Source organism: Cebus imitator, unplaced genomic scaffold, assembly GCF_001604975.1.
Source record: "Cebus imitator isolate Cc_AM_T3 unplaced genomic scaffold, Cebus_imitator-1.0 Scaffold19, whole genome shotgun sequence".
NCBI lineage: Eukaryota > Metazoa > Chordata > Mammalia > Primates > Cebidae > Cebus > Cebus imitator.
Window position 1 is genome coordinate 1,218,882 of NW_016107334.1, and position 6,035 is coordinate 1,224,916.

The following is a 6,035-nucleotide window of genomic DNA, read 5'->3' on the forward strand; positions in this document are numbered from 1 at the left end:
AAAAAAAAAAAAAAAAAAAAAAAAAAAAAAAAAAAAAAAAAAAAAAAAAGAAAATAACTCCATATATTGCACTATCAGGGAGATATGAATTAGTGCTTTTCTGTAGTGTACTTCTAATTATTTAATACTTCCTTGGTACACTAGGACAAAAATAGCATATTTTACATATCTATGACAAATACAGTATTTGTGTACACAAAACTGAGCTTTTATTTGGGGTACGTGAAAAATGGATATTTACTATTGAGAAGTATGTACGACAGCAATAGAGAGGGAGTTGGTAGTGTTTGAGAGAATAATCAAAAGCAGATTTGCTCTGCTTTATTAGAAATAATTAGGGGCTGGGTTGGTGGCTCACACCTGTAGTCCCAGCACTTTGGGAGGTTGAGGCCGGAGGATCGCTAGCCCAGGGGTTTGAGACCAGCCTGTGCAACATGGTGAGACTCTGTCTCTACAAAAATACTTTTAAAAATTAGCCAGGCATAGTGGTGTGCACCTTTGGGTCCAGACACTTGGGAGCCTGAGGTGGGAGGATCTCTTGAGCCCAGAGGTCGAGGCTGCCATGAGCCATGAGTGTGCCACTGCACTCCAGCTTGGGTAACAGAGTGAGACACTGTCTTGAAAAAAAAAATTAGGAACCACATTTGTAAGGAAACTGATTTTAAAAAGTGCCTCTAGAAAATTTTTATAAAGAAAAAGCTTGAAAAAAATGATCTTCTAAAAACCCCTCCCCACAACAAATCTCAGAGAAGTAGATCCTCAAATGTTCATTAACCAAGACTAATGGATGACTATCGGCAGGAAACTAAAGGTTTGGACACATTATGATGAGAAGAGCATTCCAATAGGATTCCTGTTTGAAGCTTGCTGGTGAATGAAGAGAGAAATGGGGAAAACCACAGGAGATGAATCCATTATGGTCTGTGGAAGGGCCACAGGGCTCCTGCCTTATCTTATGACCACCTGAAGCAGTTTCCAGGAGGACCATTCAGAGAGGGTCCCATGGCATAGGAGAATCAACTGTTATTTCTGGCTTGGTGTTTGGTGGATGCCTCTCATCCCTAAGCATCAGGTGTTTCTCAAATCCACAAAGAACAATAATGTCCAGTTCTTATTAATACAGGTGGCAGCTGGTTGCAGAAGAAAGTGATTACATGTTCATCTCTGGGGAAGGAAGTACCCACACACATGTGGCTGTGGTTTTCATCATACTGCCTCCCTTCTCTAGACTCTGCAGGGGCTTCTAGGTGTCTCTTGCATCCAGTGAAGACAACTCAACTCTCTGTTTTTAGGCCTATTAGCTAAGCCCTCCATCACACTCCTCCTAAATGCCTTCATCTTTAGCTACAAGGCAGCCCACACTGGTAAGCTCGCTAATGAGTGAAAAAGCAGCAGCCTGGCTTCCCGCAGGGGAGTGTATACATTTTAATAGCAGGCTTCCAGAGACAGGGCACCTGCTGCCTGTCTCCACTTTCCAACAGGGACCTGGTGATGAAAACTTCAGCCAGGCCCATCGGGAAGGAGAGGCTGCGAACTACCCTATGCATATGCCTGGGGTTGTTCTGCCTTAATTTAAGACTGATAAAACAATCTTCCAGAAACAGGGTAGAGCCTTCCCAGATCAACAAAGCTCTGTAAGAGCTGAAGGTACACCTGATTCCCTGGAGCACCACTGAACAAGCTGGAGACAGTGCAGTTTGTTTCTCCTGGGCAGGCACACATGGCATCTGCCAGAAGGAGAACATCTGTCACTTACACCAGTTTATGGAAAACAAGATACAGAATGGCACTGTACTTGAGATCTGGAACCACCAGGAATCCTATTCTGTCTCCCCAAGTATGCAGCTCTTGACTTGGGGTATATATTCCAGTGATAAAGAAAAGAGATACAAATTCTCCTAAAACAAGATGGAACATTCTAAATGGACACAGAAGTTACAAGCTGGGGAAACATGGTGGGAAGGTGGAAGAGGGGCTAATTCTGGCTAAAGAGGAGTAGAGGGGCAAGTTAGAGAACAGTATCTCAGAATTAATGCTATTTAGGGCAGGAAACAGGGGCTTACACCTGAAATCCTGTGCTCTGGGAGGCCAAGGTGGAATGATGGCTTACAGACCAGGAGTTTGAGACCAGACTGGGCAACATAGTGAGATTATTTCTACAAAACAATTTTAAAAATTAGCTGGGCATGGCGGTGCACACCTGTAGTACCAGGTACTTGGGAGACTGAGGCAGGAGGATAGCTTAAGCTCGGGAGTTTGAGGGTACAGTGAGTTATGATTATACTACTGCACTCCAGCCTGGGCAGCAGACAACAATTGATGCTATTCAAGTTTTCTTATAGGATAAGAGGCATTTTGGTGCTGAGAAAAGAGGGTATTTGGGATATTGGGGGGACAATAGCCCAAGGGTCAGGTACTTTATGGCCAATGAGAGAATGCTATGAGTAATGGGGCTGGACAGGTAGGCATGCCTGGGCTGCTAGCCTGCTTGAGAAAGCCAACTCAAGTAGTATTATGACAGATGGGTGGGTCACAGGCAGGGAGGTCATGGTACATCTTTGTAAAACACCCAGGGGACTGGTAGTTACACAGCTGAATACATATGTAAAAGTCCCTGAGCTATATACTTAAGATTTGTACATTTTACTGTATATAAATGATAGCTTTAAAAAGTACTTTAAAAAAAAAAACAGTGCCAGCCTGTCCAGGAGTCCAGGGGCTGGGAATAGCTAGAAGAGGACAAACACACAAGAAAACCAGTCTCTTTACCCTACAGTCGGGGATCCTCTCCCAGGGTCCTTCCCCTAAAAAGAGCACTCTGATGCTTGCTTACAAAGCAAGGGTACCAGAATCAGAAGCTGTCAGTGCTGAAGGGCACGGTGGGAGACATGCCTATTTCATTTTACACAGAAGGAAACCAAGGACTAGAGGGGCTATCATTTTGTCCAGGGTTCGATGGCCAGTTTAGAGACCGAATACCTAGATTTGCATCCTAGTCCAAATTTCAATTCAAAGCTCTTTCTCTACCCAACTGCTGCCAGCAGCCATCGGGAAATTTGAATGAATGACAGGATTCTGAAGCTAAACGAAATCAAACATAAGCAGATAGGTAGCAGCATGGGTGAATGTTCATGGCAGTGTTCATCATGGTTTGGTGAAAGCAGGTTACCAAACAATATCTATCACCATGATTTTGTGGGGGCAAGTATAAACAAAAGGAAAACCACAGGGATGATCACCCACATATTAACAGTGCATTATCCCTGGGTAGAATTTTAATTTTTTTCATGTGGGAGGTTTTCTGGTAAAAACTGAAAAAAACTTGTTAGACAAATTCTAAAAGAGCTATAGGGCCAGGCACAGTGTCTCATGCCTGTTATCCCAGCACTTTGGGAGGTTGATGGGTAGATGACGAGGTTAGGAGTTTGAGACCAGCCTGACTAACATGGTGAAACCCCGTCTCTACTAAAAATACAAAAATTAGCCTGGTGTGGTGGTGGACACCTGTAGTTCCAGCTACTCAGGAGGCTGAGGCAGGAGAATCGCTTGAACTCAGGAGGTGGAGGTTGCAGTGAGCTGAGATGGTGCCACTGCACTCCAGCCTGGGTGACAGAGAGAGACTCCGTCTCAAAATAAAAGAGAGAGAGAGAGAGAGAGAGAGAGAGAGAGAGAGAGATAGCACTTACAGATAATGTTTGTGTTCTCTACCTTTTCCATTTAAAAAAAATGAATATACATTAAAGTTTTTATTCAGAAAAAGATTTGTATCACTATCTAGATTTTTGTTATAATTCTGAACTGAGCTTTAGTCAGCTTGTTTCACTAAGAGCAAACACTTCGTGAGAACCAAAAATGAATCACTAGGTAAATATTGATCTGTTTCTAAGTGAACAAGAGACATAGCATTCCATTAAAGCAAAGTTTTCCTCCAGACATTAAAAGATTAATTTATAATGTACTTTTGGGTAAATAATCTTAAAGCAGATTTTTGAATTGACCTTAATGCTAAGAGGGGAAAACAATAATCCCTGCTCCCATAGCATGCTTCCGATGTTCACCTTTCATCAGCACTTTTTCTATACCAGAACCAAGAGGAAGGACATGTCCTGATTCTGCACGTCATAATAACCAGCAACCTGCAGTCAGAATTACTGAATAATACTAACAGCTTGTTGTAAATCAGTTAACAGAACTTTCTAGCACAGGCGAGTACTTGGGAAGGCTGTAGACAGGCTTCCTTATAGGAAAAAAATCTTCACAGTCCCAGGAGAAGCACCTTCCCTGCCAACAGATGTGTTTCCTGCCCTCAGCTTCCAACACATGAAAGGTTGTTACAGACATGTAACACAGAAAAAGACCAGGGGGGACAGTAGCTTCTGATGGAGTGACAGAAATAGGGAGTCTGATGGGAATTAAAGGCCACCAGAGACTCTAGTCAGGGGTTGGCCTCTGCCTCGATTCTCTCACCTGTGCCCAAGAAAAGTCCCCGTTCACTTCCCCACAGATAGGACGGCAACCACCCTGGTGTCACACTCCAGTTTGGGTTCAGTTTCCCTCTCTGCTATTCCCAGTGTCCTCGTCCTTAAAATGAAAGGAAAAATGCATCCCACCTCAAGGTTGGTAAGACTAAATGGTATAATGTCTATGAAAGGTACTCAACAAATTTCAAGTAGTAGTAATGTAGACAAAAGAGAGTAGTAACATGAAAACATTTTGGTGATATGAGACATAACATAGGATACAGGGATTCCTAAAATTAGAATCTAAATCAGAAATAAGAGGTGAGTGGAAGGATGGAGGGGCAATAAAGTGAATCTTTTTGCCCTTTAATTGTCAAGTTCAAGTCAGACTATTCAGGTGTTTAGAATTTAGCTGCTTAAGCAATGCTCCAACATGCTCTAAGAGGGCTGGCCCTATAATCAAAGGGAGAGGTTTTGGAAGTAAATTGGTTCTGGAGAATTTGTTCCTTCACATACACCTTCAAACCATAGCTAATTCCTAAACAATCACTAGGTCTGCCTTTAACCTAGGCTGACCTCCACCCCTCCCTAGTTAAGCTACCAGGAGAGAGGGTGGCAATCAGCCAATGACCAGGGGACTCTGTGCTGATGCCCCTGGGTCAGGCTGATGCTAATTTTCTCGACACATCCACCAGGTCCAAGGAGATGGGGCTGGGGATGCGCATCCATAACAGGAGGTGGGTGGGAGCCATTTCAGTAGAGGTCACAACTTAGACTCACCAAGAAAATGTGCCAGGGAAGGAAAAAAGCAAAGAGAAACCATTGGGCTTACTGTCTCTGGATGATTTTTTTAAGGAAAAAAAGAAAAGGAGATAAACTAACTGCCACAATCAGCTTTCCTTTACACTACGAACAGTTAGTACAGAATCAAACATTACATGATGTTTTTCTGGAGCCTGGGCAACAGCAACTTTTGCATGGCCTCCTCCCTCTAATGACTCAGGAACCAATGCTGGGTGGAAATTTGCACTCATCTGCACAGAAACTTGCAGGGTTTTAAATACTTTGGATTTTAAGAGCTCTCTAAAAATGAGATGACAAAAGAACTGGGCCTAGCAGTCCTACCCAAACTGAAAGCTCAAAGTGGGTGCAAATGACAGTAGCCAGTCCAAATTATTGATTTATCTAAATTAAGTACTTTTAAAAATGCAGCCTGGGTATGGTGGCTGATGCCTGTAATTCCAGCACTTTGCGAGGCCGAGACAGCCAGATCACCTGAGGTCAGGAGTTCAAGACCAGCCTGGCCAACATGGTGAAACCCCGCCTCTACCAAAAAATACAAAAATTAGCTGGGTATGGTGGTGCATGCCTGTAGTCCCAGCTACTGGGGAGGCTGAGGTAGGAGAATCGCTTGAACCTGGGAGGCAGAGGTTACAGTGAGCCGAAATCATGCCACTGCACTCCAGCCCGGGCTAGAGTAAGATCCTGTTTATAAAATAAATAAATAAACAAACAAATAAAAGAAAAAAGAAACATTCAAAATACAAGTGTGAAAATACTAGATGATTTTCAAAA

The 6,035-nt window shown here is 43.1% G+C and overlaps 1 protein-coding gene and 1 non-coding gene across 4 annotated transcripts in view; both read right to left on the bottom strand.

Moving 5' to 3' along the window:
- ABHD2 (abhydrolase domain containing 2, acylglycerol lipase) overlaps positions 1-6,035 on the bottom strand; it is a 112,211-nt gene that overhangs the window by 72,220 nt on the left and 33,956 nt on the right. The gene's annotated exons all lie outside the window — the stretch shown is intronic.
- LOC119469658 lies at positions 3,292-3,356 on the bottom strand. Its single transcript, XR_005198493.1, has one exon. It is a non-coding gene; the product is annotated as a U7 small nuclear RNA (small nuclear RNA).